Source organism: Pteropus alecto, unplaced genomic scaffold (assembly GCF_000325575.1).
Source record: "Pteropus alecto unplaced genomic scaffold, ASM32557v1 scaffold95, whole genome shotgun sequence".
NCBI classification, from domain to species: Eukaryota; Metazoa; Chordata; class Mammalia; order Chiroptera; family Pteropodidae; genus Pteropus; species Pteropus alecto.
This window is the reverse complement of record NW_006441071.1, coordinates 13591666-13608613: the sequence shown is the minus strand read 5'-3', so window position 1 is coordinate 13608613 and position 16948 is coordinate 13591666. Positions and strand designations below refer to the sequence as shown.

The following is a 16948-nucleotide window of genomic DNA, read 5'->3' as shown; positions in this document are numbered from 1 at the left end:
TTTGGAGAATTGCTTAAATAAATTGATACATTCATATATAACACCAATAAAAGGTGTTATTTATTACAATGAAAATATGCCCAAGATACAATTGTCAAAGTTAAAAACAAATTGCACGAACCAGTTTTTATATTTGTATTTGTAAGGCGGGGAGAGAGAGTGCATATATGTGTGAGCAGAAGTTCATACACAAGTGTCACAGTGAACATATATGCATTCAATGAGACACAAATCCTAAGATGTGACAGTAATCTTGTGAGCAGATGTGCAGTAACTACTGAGCAGAAATGACTTTTTTTTTACCTTCTTCTTTGTACCTTTCTGGATTTTCTGCATGTTTTACATTAAGCATATTTAATTTTTATAACCACAATACAAAATTACTATCATTTAAAATAATGTTAACTGTCATAAACCTGAGGTTCTGTAAATTTTCAAATGTTATTACTTTTAATACAAAATACTGATTAAAAATCAGTTAATATAGATACTAAATGAAAATGTACATTTATTCCTCTTTCAAATGACTTCAAAATCATAAATCCTTCATAGTTGTTTCTATTCATAAATCATTTAGAATTTGTAATTTCTTTTAAAATGTCACTTCAAAAAATAAAAATGAAGCAGAAATGTTTAAGTGCTAAAGAATAGACTTGGCATAAGAGAATACACTTGCTATGTTATCTATCTTTGAGAAATAACTTGCATATGTAAAATCCTAGAGACTTTGATTCTATAGCTCAAAAAAATCCAGCATCACTTGGTACGTTAACTTGGGAGCCTAACTTATGCTTGTTATTTACGCAGTATAATGAGAATTCTCAATTAGCCATGGGCAAGATTATCCACAATAAATCTTGCTTTTCAGTTTAGCTATTGTACCCAGAGTGTAAGGAGTTTAGTTATTTCCTTTGTAGATCTCTCAGCTCTCTTTACTTTTCACAAAGCCAGGATTCTAGAAAAAGGATATAGACTCTGGAGTAAGACTGCTGGGTTTAAATTTGTCTTTACCATGCATTACCTGAGTAATTTATTTAACATCTTAACATACCATTCAAACCTTGGCAATTTACTGATCATCTAGCATCAGTCTTATCACCTATGAAATGAAATAATGAAATAGGTTTACAACCACCTAGTCTAAACCCCTGGGCTAGATATGTCACATGACTTAGAAATTTTTGAATTTTAGAGAATAAAGCCATATATACGTTAACACCACAGATGGATCTAGAGCAGCAATCCATAATCATACACATTAACATCTCTGTAGATAAATGAATGAATGTTCAAAGTGTGGCAAAAATACCTTAAGCACCCCATCTAATTTAGTTCAGGTTTTGCAGCTAAATTAGTTTTGCCACAAACTTAGGGAAACTGGTGATTTTCAGAGCCTTCTGAAATTCAGAAGTGAATATAAGGGATCATGGATCTGTAGTACCTACTTCCCTCACAGACACTGTGAGGATTTAGTGAGTACATATAAAGTACTTACCCCAATGCCTCACACATAGGAAGCACTAAATAAATATTGGTTATTGTTATAAAATGTTAACTAGTTACTAAATGAGATGCACGACTATGCAAGACCGCTAAGGGAGTCAGCTGACTTACATTACCTGGGATGGAGGGATGGAGTAAGTAGTGGTCAAGAGAAGCAAAGATTGTTATGCTACTTAAAATAAAATAAAATAAAATGAGAGCTGACTGACCATAAATTGCAAGAAAATAGTGCATGTGTTACACTGAACTCTTAAGTAAACATTTATTTCCTTTTGATAAAAGGAAGTTTCTCCAGCAATTAAGATCTGAAGACATTTCACATTTTCTGTTTCACATGTGGTTTCCTCCTCAAAATTCTATCCAGCTTTCTTCCTAAAAGTGAGTCTACAGTGAAACTTTTGCTCAAGGTAGGACCCAAACTGGTTTCTCCTTAATGTAAAAAAAAGTAGTAAGTTCTTGTTGATCACATAGGTTATAGTAAAATTTGAGAAGTTAAATAGTAAATTCAATAAGTATGTTGAACTTTATGTCCCAAATTTGCCCATTTATACCTTCTTTGTTCTATTGGTTTTCCTCATCCAAACTCCTGGAGAAACTATATGAACTATAGGGGCAATGAAGGGAATTATCGCTTGTTAAGTACTACTCTATGCCAATCACTGGATCGTATACTTTAAAAATATCCTTTATTTAATTTTCACAAGTCTGCAAGTCAGCAGTTATTATCCTCATATTACATATGGCTACTGAATTAGTAAGTTGGTGAACCAAGACTCAAACTCGGGTTTGACTAAATCAAAAACCCATAAGCTATTTGCTCTAGACCATCTTGCCAAAGGATAAGCTTCATTCTCACTTTCTTGACTAGTTGCTAGCTCCCTTTGTGTTCCCATCAAGTATTTTTAAAGTGCACATAATCATATGGAATTTATATTATCTCTCAGATTAAGAGCATTTGTTTCTTTCTATAATTTCAAATTTGAATCGCACTTGCAGTTTTTATCTTAATTTATCTCTGAAAAAATAATAAAAAGATCTCCATAAATTACATGTATCATCTTTAGTTATGAGCATATTTATGTGCATATTGCATTACGTTTCCAAGCAATTAGCAGCAAAATTATAATCGAAAAACCCTAAACTTGGTAGTGACTGTATATATAAAATATATATTTAGTTGAACAAATATTCTGGTCATAAAGATTTTTAAGGAGTATGACTCCCAAATATCTCTCTATTACCACTCTAGAATTTAATGACCTTTTACAGAGTATCTTCTTTATGATACATTAAAATCACCCTTTCCACATATTACACTCATTCTGTTTATGTCTGACTTTCCAGGAGATAACAAGGTTCTCTCTAACACACCTGTCATTTTGCTACTTCATTGATTTTCACTGAAAGTTTATAACAAAAAAGAAAAATACAAATAAATTTGAAAATAGATTTTAAGGTTCTTCTCCTCCTTTCTCTAGACTAAATAAGTAACTTCCATGGCTTGAATTTCTCCTCCCTCCTGTCAATATCCATTTTGCTGCCCTTTTCAGTGCCTCTCCAATTGTTCTACATTCAGAACGAATTGTGGAGAAAATAACTGAACATTATTAGAGTGCTTAGCACTCTAAGAGCTCAATGACTAAAGAAAAACAATATTCTAAAGTCATGCTCATATTTAAAAGTACAAAACTGTTGATACATATTCAATTTTTAGAATGCTATGAGCCTAAACAGTTATTCTAATCTTAAATTCATATTATTAACTTTTAACCATTATTAAGTTTCATAATGTTTTTGATGGACCACTGATGGGATTTATTTTCTATTTGCAGATAAGTAATTTCATAGATTGTTACAATACAATTAGGCTTAAATGCATGCTCAGTAAATTGAAAATATATTTTGGAATCCATTATTATCAAAGACTCTAAAATTCTATAATATGATGTAGGAGCCATTCCTTGATTCTATTACCATTACTTATAAATGCTACTATAACCTAGAACTTTCAAGGTTCTATACATAGATAGTAGCTTACAGAAATTACTTTTAAGAATCAATGTTCTTAACTACCATGCTTGAGATTATGAAATCCAAGTAATATTTTAAGTTGTATAAAAATGATGATGCTTATTAATGTCACTTTATGAGCAAGACATGTTCAATATGCAGTTTATATTTTAATTTTTATAATTTTTACATTTATATATTAAATACTATACTACTTTTTTAAAACCAATTGTCATTGGCCCTAGTAAAGAGTCAATAACTGTGTATCCTGTGTAGGGTGTTAATTCAGTAAATATTACTGAAAAGGAATAGAAGTAAAGAAAATGCCAAGTCTAATTCTTGTTTCTGGATCTACAATGGATCTAGAAGTATATAACTTTGTCACTTATAACAGAATGCAAGAACAAAAAGAGAGACATAGTTTGCTACTCTATAGACCTTGCAAAAAGGAAAGTAGTATGGAGCACTGGTTCTGAAACCTTATCTTCTAATCAAATACTACTCAGAGCCCCAGAGGAAAAAAATACCAAAAAAAAAAAAAAAATGGCAGTGTTTTATCATCTTGAATGGGCTGGCAATTGCATTTCAACTATGTGGAAAGAGAGAAGTAATTTGGGTACAAACATAATCTCAAAGATCAATGATGATGAACAGCACACATGTACTCAGACTCTATGTCTATTCCTCTCACCCCACCACCTCCCACAACCCAATCCGCCTCCGCCCCTGCTCTTTTCACCTTTATTAACGCTATGGAAAACCTCTTTTAAAAGTACTGTTGTAGTAGAAGCTGAAGTTCACACCAAACTGCTGCACTTGCCTACATAACCAACATACTACTGAGTTGGGGAATCATAACGACAGCACTGTGTTAGCCTATTAATCCACCAGATAATTAACATATGCTGATCTCCATGCTGGATTTCATAAGGATAGTTGCTATATTTTACTATTTTTAATCTGAATTTTCTCTGATACAGGCTTGATGTTCAGTAATCTGTGAAACAATTGCAGAAATGCATGTGGCATGTACACTTAGCTGACTGCCATTTTAGGATATTAGACCTAGGCACCACATGGGTGACATATGGGCACCAAAGAAATGGGAAAACACTAACATAAGAGTCATATTTGTGTTCTCATTAAATGACCATGAAGAGTACCCAGAAATTTCACATTATAAGGCACCTCAATACCTATAAACTCTGTGCTAGCATTACTTTTCAATGCATGCCTTTACTCCTACTTTAGGCAGGCTGAAAAGGCAGGTAGGAAGGAGGAGTTCTCTTGTGGTTCCTATAGACCCAAAGAAAGCTAAGCTATCAGAAGCAATTAAAAATAATAACTTACCAAAAAGAATTTTTTTCTATATGACTCGTTTTTATAATGAAAAATAAAAACAAAGAACACACAATCCCAGAGACCTGTAAAAACACTACTAGAAGACAGAAGGCAAAAGTATACATTTGACATTACTCACTAGCCGTCTATCCCTTGAGCCTAATATCCAGGTTGACTCACCCAGTGTGAATGAAGTTACCCCAACATACACAGGTTCAGAAGATGTTGCAAAATATTGTGTTAAAATCAATGACTGGTCCTTTAATCCAGCAATTTAACCATGATGTCCTTGGTTTTGCCTGTAACTCACATGTTTCTAATACTTGTCAGATCCTCTGATTTAAATGCTAATAAACTTTCTGTGAACTGCAGCCATCATCATCATCATCATAATTAACATAATATGTGCAGAACAGGCTGATACTATTTTGTCTTAAACATATACAAGTAGTGAAAGGAAATAAAGTTCCTTACCATATTAACTATTATCAACCATCAAGAAAGGAAAAACTTACCTCAAAATCTTATATAAAAGTAACTGAAAAAAATTTGAACATGAGATCCCATTTTGACATATTAAAATACTCTATATGTTGCATATATGGTTCAGAATTTATAGAGAACATGTGATCAATTACCTCATATTCTTTCCATGAGCCAAACACAATGTATTCTCTACCATAAAATGCCAGAATGATCAAGTGGCCTAAAATATTAAAAGCAAGAAGAATTAGATAAACGTTAAAAATGAATCCTTTAACTTCTAGAAAATATGTGATTATTTTAAATTATTAAGTTTGTGAATAAATGTTGTCATATAACTGAATTATTTCTAAAGTATTTCTTTGCAAAACTATATCTGTATTTTAAAAGTTTTCTATTTAGCCAAAAAAGATAGTCTTGATTTTACAGGGAAGGGGAGAGAAGTTTCATTTTTGAAAGAATTAGAATTCTAAGAATAAATATATTATTCTAATAATCAAGAAAAATATAATTTAGGGAAAAAATAAAGAGAATGATGCTTCGTAAAAAAATCTGTACTTTTAAATTGTTAAGATGAGAGATGAAACAATTCTGAGAATCAGACTGCTAACTTTTTGTATATAGAGAAGCAAAAGTGGGAAATGATTAGCAGCTGACATATCTTTGTTCATTCCTTAAAAATAAATGTGTTTCCTAAAAATAAATAAGCAAAAATGCATATACAGGTAAAAACACTGAGGAAATTCATAAGACATTCATGATTATTCAGTTTTATGGAAATTTTAAAAAGAAATCTAGTTCAAGGGAAAACGAGCAAAGTTGTTTTAAGCTAATGATTTTTATTGGCTAATAAAATAAATTTAGGGTAACACTGCTATACAAACATGTACTTACATGTTCGTTTATATACGTTATATCATTTTTGCCCTAAATTTGGCCCATAACATATCAATTTAGTACAGAGTATATCTGATCATTTAGTCAACTATAAATGGCATCATAGTTGCCTGGCATGATTTAGTTTTGTTTTCTTTCTTTCTTTAAAGGTAAAGGTGACATTAAGTGACAGTTGCCATAAATTTTTATGTTGGTCCATTAAACTTAGAAAAATAACAAAGCGAACAGGCACAGCTGAGTATATATGAACAGGCAATAATATAAATACACATATTTGGGGTTACTTGAACAAGACAAGGATCACTAAAATAACCACAGGTGTTTGCTGTGTATTTAGGCGATTACAAATCAGATACAGCAAAAATGCTATAATCTACATTAATTAACACATAGTTCTCAAAAAGAACTTAGTAATTTTAACTTATCAGATTTTCCTGTTACTTTGTTGTCATTTTGAAATTTTCTGACTTGAAGTATTATAGAATCCAATTCATTTCTTAAAGCCTGTTCTCATATAAAATTATTCAATTATTCATTTAAGAAAGAATTACAACTGTGTGAGGTACCACACACACAAATATTGAATATACATGGTCTGCACACACAAGTAGCTCACACACTACCTGACAATCACAGCAAGATGCTCCCTCCCTCAAAGCTCTGCCTTGGTCCCACAAGAACGTATTTTCCCTGTTTCTTCTTATATTCTACAATGACTTTTTCTCACATCTCTAACATAGCTATCCAAAATACCTTTTCTTTGCTTTTCAATATTTATCGAGTTGCTACTATGTGCTTGGCAATGTGCTACAAGTTGATTAGGTGCTGGAGGATACAATGGTGAGCAAAACATAATTATTTTGCATTCAGATCCCATCTCATCTGTTCTCTCATGTTGTCCTCGCTAAATTGGCTTTGTAATCTTCCTGGAACCCAGTGTTCTTTAAACTTTTTCACTTATTTTCTCATACCCCCCAAATAACAGTAAATAAGTCCTGCTGATTTGTCACTCATGTCATGTCATGATCCCTTCCAGCACCATCCTGAGACCTAGAAAAAAGGGGCCATGCACTTTAGAGAACACACTTTGGCCCACTGCCCAGGTGCTTCCACATAAAGTGAGAAATCTGCACAGCACAGGGTCATGCTCTCTGACTCCTCTGAAATATACTTCAGCAGAATCCCAGTACCCCAAAATCCCATGCTGAGCCCTGGACTATCAATCCCAGGGCAGAAGGTAATATAGGCATACGCACCTGCAGGCCTGAGGCGTAGTCAAGAGATAACTTGTAAAGGGTGAGGCGAGGTTGCTTGGGGAGTGAGCATGTGAACATGCTATGGTAAAGAGCCTAGGATATGGGGAAAGGGAGGTAGACTGTAGGACAGGGATGAGGTGACAGAAGGCCAGTTCTCCCTTTGCCACTATGTTCTAGAACAGAACTGAAATATCTAAGAATTCTAAATGGCCATCCATGTCATTATAAAGTTATATTTGTCAAATTAGGAGGGAAGAGAATATTTTATTTAACAGTTAGCTGATTTGTAACATTTAAGTATGTAGAAATATAATGAATGAGTTTCCATTTGTATTCTTGCACCCGTAGTGTTAGGGTTTATGACCGCAAAGACCCTTTATTCACACTTTGAGCAGCATCCTTATACAGTATATGGTTTGCATAAAAGACTTTGGTGTGAAAAGACCTTACCAATAGTAAGAATTTGGACTACTTTGGTATTCGATTAGTTTTTCTCACCTAGTGGTTATCTCAATATGAAGAATTCTAATTTCAGACTGCACTGAAAAGAAAGTTTATGCTATTTCATGTGTGTATTTACATACATATGTATGTAAATGTATATGTATACATACCATATTTCCCCAATTCAACAACTCAAGGTGCTAAGAATAGCAAGGAAAAAAAAGATAAAAACTTAATTTTTTGGTCAAAAAATGCTATGCAGAGGGATTACTTACAAAGCTAATGTGTGAATCTTCACTGGCCTGGACATAATATTCAATTATGCATAAAAGGTACAATTACGTTCTACAATTTTACAAGTGGACAATTGCACCATATGTGTAAGTCAGAGTTACATATTCGTTGATGACAAAAAAATTGCTTTTATCAGAGTAGAATTATATTTTAACTCTGATATTTAAAAATTCCTAATTTAATGTTTTTGGCAATATTTAATTCTTCAACCTAATATCATTGAACAGTTTAACAATATAAGCACATAAGTCAAGAAAAAAATTCATTATTTTAAAATCTGCAGAACAACTGGCAGCAGCTAGTGGTTTTATCAGAAATACTGTATCCACATAACATTAAGTGCTAATTTCTCTTGGCTCTAAGTAGCTTGGTATTCTTCTCTCCTAAAATACCAAAGCAACATTAGCACCTCTGTATATCCTCCTGTCCTTAAGCTTAGGTTAGCATTACCTTGTTCAAAGAATTGAAACAGGGTAGCCATTGCCTAAACTGATTAAATGCTACTAATTGAAACCGTTATATTTCAACCCACTTCTATTCTTATGCAAATATCTTCTCATTAAATTAAATGCCTTTATTGTCCCTGTAGCGACAACAGAATATATTAAAATTTAAACTTTGTAAAATATTGGTGAACATGTTGAACATTTTTTAAGGGATAGGACAAAAAGTACCAAAAGGTAATCAGATTTTCATGTGACTCCACTGCTGCCTTACTTCTCAGCAGAAGCTATTGATAATTCATTTTCAATTCTCTTATATCAACAAAGTAACACAAGGCTGGGCAGTTTACTCACTTCTGCTCTTAAAGTTTTTACATAGAAGAAAAATTTGGAGAGAGGCTAAATGTTTAAATAAAATAAGGCTCACTGTACATATTTACTAAAATAAATAAATTTACCCTATTCTTTAAATTCTACCCTTTGTATAGCATAATAAGTATTTCACCTGTTTAGTGCATATTTGTCCTATTGATAATTGCTCTTGTAATCTTTGAAAAGATCCTACCCCAAGATTTAAATCTGTGAAGAGGGATCACTTCATAGTTTACTCTAAAAAATTCTTACCTAGTAACCAACAGTGAAAACGACTTAACAAAATATCCCTCTTTGAAAACAATTCTGTTTCTGATTATATCCAGTTCCATGTTACCATTTTCTGATGCCACCTTCTTCACAACCTACCACAAGGAGTAAACTAGAAAGATAATGACAATACTAGGCTACCACTTTGAGTGCTAATTCTAGACTGCAATACTACTCTATATAAACTTATGATGTTTTATTTTTCACTTTTTCGTTTTAGAAACCAATTGAATAGGTAATAACTCCATATTTACATAGCACATCTGAGATCAAAGAAGTTGAGGAATTAGTTTAAGAATAATTAGCTATCAAAGCCGGGATTCTAACAGATCTATTTTATTCAAAAGATGAGGACTCACATCTTTTCTAAACAATTTTGCAAGCTGACAGACCTTATACAATCAGATTTTTTTAAGTTAAAGATATAAATAGTAGTGGATATTTGTGTATATGGAATTAGCATGAGTGTTTCACATAGCATAGTTTGGGCATTTGTGGAAATTTTACTGTTCTATGCAAGTACTACGACAGACTTCCATCAATATTGTGACAGTCCTGACAAATATCTATATTCATTACTTGAGGAAAGTAATCTTCCCACAAATCTGCATCATAGTGAACTTGTGTTTGTGTCTTCAAGAGTGAGCTGTGATTTCATATTCACAGACTGAACAACAGTGCATATCCATGCCTCATGATACAGTCATGAAATGTTAGACTGTGTTGCAGGTCAGTCTACCTAACTGCTAAACTATAATTCAGAATAACTGATAGGCAGAACTGTTCTATAAAGTGCTATATAGTGACTATATAAAATAAAGATAGAACAAAGTAGGCAGCAGTAAAACTTCAGAAATACCATTGAAGATAACAAAAGTCACATAATAAATTTTTCTTTAGGAAAGCAATTCAGTATTGTAAAAGGGATGCCTAAATTCAAGTATTAAACTCTCTGTGGCCCTACTGGATTATTAAGAGGAAAAGAACATTAAAAACATTTCAGAAATTGATAATCTAGTGGTAAAACTTCCAAGAGTTCTGCCTGGTAAAGATAGCATTTATACTGAATTAGGATAATAATTCATCAGTTAGCAGGAAAAAGCTTCTCTGTGATGACATGCTGATCCCTGGATTTATGATACCTCATAATAAGATCCTCTAGTAGAAACCAAGTATATAATATCAGGTGGATGTAGTAAAATACCTCAATGGGAAAATGTCACTGTGGGTAAGCTATTATTATAGAAATGCAAAAGAGCATGCCACTTAATCACTAATAAACATCTCTACAAATAGCCAATTTATTGTTTTAAAAAAGTTTATACTATACCATTTACTTGTTTTATGTCATGTACTTGCTTAGGAAGTTGATTTTACCCTTAGCTAAAGCTGTGTATTTTCTAATCTGTTTAGGGCAGCTGTCAAGCAATCAGAATAAACCATACCATTTTAATAAGCAAGTCTTTTAATAAAATATAATAGGTCACAAATACCTAATTTCTGCTCTTTACTGTAATTTGCAGTTTTTACTATAACTGCCACTTTAACAATCTTTTCCCAATGCTGACACAAAAGATGAACAAATCAAGAATATTAGCATGTATGTATATTACAGCTTGTTGCTGTCACAGGCTATAGTTCTACTCCCTACTCCAGCAGCTATACCAAGACCTGTTTCTTTTGATGAAATCAGGATCTGTTTCAGGTTGTGAATGTATCTGAATTAATCTTTTTTTAATGGCTATGTAGCAAACACATCCTAAAGGATACACAGGAGAAATGTTGACAAAGTTATAGCACAGTAGTACACCTTTAGGAATATCACATTTACTATTACTGTGGAGAACTGTAGATTTTACTACTTTATTCTTTCTTTTTCAATAAATTCTCTGCTAAATTAGTTATTAGTTCGTAATTTCAAAAAACACTGCATATATATAGTTCAAATAGTGTTTTCTTAAATTTTAAGTTTATTAAGCATTAGTGTTATATGCACATCCACTTAAATTATATATATAAAACTACAAGTGCTGTCGCAAAATTTAAATAAATGATCTCAAAAAGAAAGCACAAATATTATTATTTTAATTTTTAAAAAGCATTATGACTATTTTGCTACTGTTTTAAGTTTATGATAAAAGCCTTTTAAAAAAATTCCCTGAAAACTTTATATGATAATCCTTTTACCCTTTGTTTTGTTTTATTTTGAGCTTACTATTTTTTTTAATCAGTAACTTTTTAAATTTGGTACTATTATTGTTATTTTAACACTAGAAATCCTGTATACAAACAGTAGTTTTATAAGAAGTTTGCCCATTTTTGAAAGGCTAAGCTTCCCCAATCAAACGCTTACTGTGAAAAGAAAACCATGACAACTGTTTGTACCTCTTGTTTTATTATTACATCCGGCTTGGTCACTCTTAGAAATTCAATCTATCACCGTTGCTAGGAGTCTGTTGCTGTGCAACCTAGAAGGGTATGCTGCGCTTTCAGGCTAAGGAGTGCTAATAAACCTGTAGGCTTCCCTCTATGGTATGACTAGTGTGTTTAAAGGGCTTAATACTTTTCAAGAGTGATTGGCTCACAATTCAAGACACATCCTATTAAAAACAAGTCACACTGAGAGATTTCTAACAAAGGGACAAAATGCTAAACATACACAAATATTCAAAATGTATCCTCAGAATCCCTAACTAATTTGGTAAAACAAACAAAGAACAGATTATGATCTACATTTCAATTATACCACCTACCATCTCCAAGTTTTTATTTCTATATACTCCTCTAAAAGGTCGTAATGGATATAAATGAACTCAGAAAGTTTCAGGGATAAAAGAGAAAAGAAAAAAAGTTTCAGGGGAAAAAAAGCAATACAAAGTATCTTCAACTTTAATTTAAAATATATATATATCATTTTAAGTTAAATATATGTTAAATATAAATATATAAAATATATATACACACATATATCTTAGACTTAAATAAACTCCAATAATTGGAAAATAAATTTAATCTAGAAACCCAGGAGTCATGACATTTGCAAAACTAAATAACACTCCCCTTGCCCCATAAAAAAAAGCAATGAGAAACTGAAGAAATTCTAAATTTCACTTCATAAAAATAGATTATTTTGTTTTTCTTTTCATTCCTTTAGGTTAGTAATGATTTCATATTAATTCTAAAATCTATTCTATCCTATCATATGCATATTCTCTATAACTTTAAAGATTAATACTCAATAAATTATTCACATAAATTCACTACAATTAGATAGCATTACTTGAACGTAAGTGAAAAAAAAGAGAGAAAAATATTGCTAAAAAAATTTATGTGGAAAAGAACTTGAAAAGTGAGCAGAGTATGAGACAGGACTTCTATCTGCTTTTTTAAAAATGGACTGACTTTTATTTATGTATGACAGGTCTTTCCCATAAAGTATTTGGAGACAAAAATAGATGAAGTTGGTCTACCACAAAATAACAAAGGCCACACAGGTAAATACAAATAATATAGATGTTACAGTAATCTTAACTATGAAAACTTATCCAGAACTTTCCAGGGATATTCTGACTATATTAATGTTGCCCGCAGCTTTTCAAAGTTAAAAATAATAATTAAAAATAAATAAATAAATAAGCCAGGCGACATATTCTCTATATTCATGGCAAAATTTAGGCCTCCTAACTACTCTGAACCGGGAGCACTTTTTAAAATAATCTGTCAACTATACTACCTTATGCTTTTTTAAAGAACCATGTATATCTGTCCTTCAATGGTTGTGTTTATTTCTTCTCTTTGTGCAACATAGGAAGCAGAGTAAGGATATTAACTATTTCTCTAAAAGTACCAAGTAACAACAGAGGAATGCAAAACAACTATCCAAAAAAAGACAATCCACTAATAAAGGAGTGTCAGAGCAGGCTGAGAGGCAATGCAAAGACATATGACCAAAGAACTGAGATTGAGGCAGGAAGGGAATGGGTTGGCTAAGAAGGTTTAGACTGAAAAAGCCTATAATAAGTAAAGCCAAGCACAAAAGAACAGAGCAAATAGGAGAAAGGGGACACGAAAGATGATAAAGAGAGACAAGAATGTGTTAGAGAATCATTGAAAAAAAATTTGCAGAAAGAAACATGATTCACTTCACAGATGAGGAAAAAAGGAAAAAATAGACAATATGAGATTTTTATATTCAATAATTAGATTTTCCTTGGTCCAGCCTTACTTCTTAAGACGGCATACAACAATTGAGAAAAGAAAATGTTCCTAAAAGATGCAGTGAAATTGGTAACATTTATGATATAAAAAACACGTGATCAGTAACTTGAAAACTCAATTTTACATTAAAGTAATTTAAATATTTTCCAATTCTCATTTAGGATAAGGAAATTTTAACTTAATTCTATAAGCGCAGGACCTAATACAGGGAAATCTTTTTAAAAATAATGAAAATTGATTTTTTCCAAACAAGAACAAAATATTAAAGCATACACACTACATATTACATTCACAGTAATCAATAAAGTTATTAAAGTCATAATCTATGTGTACATTCACAGGACATGTTAGGCAAATGTGTTTAACTTTTAAAGTAGTTATTTAATAGTTGGTCAATTACTAGTCAAGTGTAATAAATAATGCTGGAAGAATCTGCTTGGAAAGAAAGTTCTAAACTGGCTACATTAATACTTAGGATCCTGTCAGGCACAATTAACTAAAAGGCAATGGGGCAAAAATAAAGAATAAAACATTTTTCAATGGAGATAAAAATCTCATAGTGGAAGTGTTGCTGGAAAGAGCCTTCTGGTGTTTTTTATGAAGCTGTAATAATTATGCAGTGTGGCATCCTTAAAAGAAAACAAGAAGAGTATGTAGCTATTGAGACTAACATATTCATCCCTGGAATTAAGTCTCTTTTTTGCACATTCCAGTTTCTTTGGATTTGCACCACCACATCATATTTGATTCATGTCCACATACACATTTACAAATAAATAAATAAATAAAACATCCTCAATAAATGCTACTGAATAAAACTGAATTCTTTTTTTAATTCCATAAATTTTTATCAAGAATTGCAGGTTCTTTGACAAGTCACATAATTAGGGTTGGTAACAAATAACTTACAGGTTAGAATTCTTTTTAGTAGTCATATCTTACCAATTATAAAGAGAAAAGAAATATTTATAAGAGCCATAACTATATATTATTTCTTCCTTCTCTTAAAGGAATATTTCCCAAAATGCTTTTTTCAAATTATTTTTATAATTTGTTTAGCCATGGTCAAAGGATATTGAAAGTACAAAGGAAGAGTTTTATTTTTAGTATTAAACTTTACAAAAGGAATGTGATACAAACACGTAATTAGAAAAGTGATATCAATTAAAAACTGTTTAAAACTTCTTAAAAACCACTTTCACTTTTTAACTACTACTCTTATATATTCAAAAATTTGAAAAAGGTACTAGATCAATTGAAAATAAGGTACTGGATCAATTAATTTTTGAAATGCATAACTGAAGATACAGAAAAAGGCATCTTCAAGTACTTCTATAAATCCAAAGAACAATTTTAGTTACATCACATTATAAATGCAGAAAACCTCAAAGGTATGTATCTCATAATTTTTGCAAAAGCAAATATTCAGGGAATATTTAGGAAACATAAAAGAAACACACCACCTTAATACAGAGACAAATGTTCCTTTCTCATAGAGTACTTAGCAAATTATCTTTGTGGAGTCTATAGTAAATTTGGAAGATTATATTTAATTCCAAATCAAAATCTGAGACAAGAAATATTAAAGTTTACAACTCAAAATCTTGAATAATACTTGTCTGGAAACTAACCTTTATTATTTTCAAGATATTTTCTTTCATCTACCTTCCATCCACAGGGGAGATGACACGACATGGGAAAGCAGAGCAATGGTGGCAATCTGAGCATGACTCGGCTATTTAGGGTCTCTTTCCATAGGTAAAAAGTAAGGGGAATATTAATGGTATAGGTGGGGAGTTAAGAGGTATAGCTGAAAAAAAATTAACTTTTGAGTTGTTAACTATTAAAGTAGAGTGATGGATATTTTTGTATATGTTTAAATTTTTTCTTAATAAGAAATTAGGGGAAAAAATAAGAGTAGACTTGCGCTCCAAAGTCTTTTACAGCTCACATATTTTTTCATAAACATGGTGATGGTACAAACAAGTGCTTATACTAAATTCAGCTTCTTTAATTTTTAATTTATATTTTTAAATGGCAGAAATACCAACTACTCAAGTTTAACAAACTCTAGCTAGCCTACAGGTTGCTAAATTGTGGGCATATTGGACTCACTTCAGACACAAATGCCTGGGCATATCTGTAAGCATAATTATTTAATCATCTTTTAAGGATGGAAAACAGAATTAGAAATAAATATTGTATATGTAATTATATAAGTTCAAACAGAGAAAGGTAGTTTGTTTTTGTTTAAGGTTCCAAAGCAATTTCTACTTCCTTAACTTAAATATGCTAAAAACACACATTACATTATATTATACTACATTATATTATTACTACATTATATAATATATTTTGTACCATTTTTGAAGTATTCCAATACAGTACAATAGCCTCGAATACTATTAAACTGTACATTTCATAATGAATGACAGGCACATATGCTTAATATTTGACACTGAACTGAAATTTAAAAATATGATTTTGACATTAGTACATTAAAAACCTCATTCTAAAAAATATCAGCATGACAATCCATTTGTCAAAATAACAGAATTTAAGTCAATTTGCCTCTATTAGTAACTGTTATTTATCTAAACTCTCACTTGTTTTTTTTGCATACATAAAAATTTAAATTCATAAATCTATGATTAAAGATACTACATAATGATAGACAGCTATGCTATATAAACAGTGACATTTTATTTTCACATCTTTAGTTTCACACTAAAGAGCATTCTGATCATACAAGCCATCATATACAAAGATTCTTTCTCTAGTATAAATTAGGCATATAAGCAAAGCAAGGGTATAACCAAACAATCTAGCAGTCAGCTAATTCTAATTTTGATTTGCCTATTGTGATTTTTACTTTTAATATTTCATGTATCAATTCTTTCCAATTTTTAGTGATAGAGGTGTTTCAGAAGAACATTTGACTTGAAAGCAGGTAGGGTAGACTGAAGAATTAAACAGCCCCTACCCCTTCAAAAAAAATAAAGTTTTGAAAGTCTCTTAATCCGCTTCTTTCCTTATAGAAAACCATAGTTTTCATTAATACACCAGAAAAGAACATAAGGTAAAGGCTGTATATTCAGGGGAAAGCTTATAAAAATGAGAGAAAGAGGCAAAGGGCAGAAAGAAAAGTACCGTGTAAGGCCAGCTTTAAACACTTAGGACTCTTTCGTATAGAAAGCAGGCTAGCATTAATCAAGGCATCAATGTTATAAAGATATAAAGCCACAGTTGAAGAAATATACAAAACTTACCTCTGTCAGGCTTTGTTCAAATGTCACCTTATCTCTATAGTCTACCTAATCATCCTACTCAAAATTGCAACCCTCATCACCTATCCTTCTCTACTCCCCTCTTCTTCTATTTTTCTCCATAACATTTATAACCATCTATTATAATACT

The 16948-nt window shown here is 31.5% G+C and overlaps 1 protein-coding gene across 3 annotated transcripts in view; it reads right to left on the bottom strand.

Moving 5' to 3' along the window:
• The window catches only part of RFX3 (regulatory factor X3), a 260761-nt gene that overhangs the window by 225468 nt on the left and 18345 nt on the right, over window positions 1–16948 (bottom strand). The window lies entirely within an intron of this gene.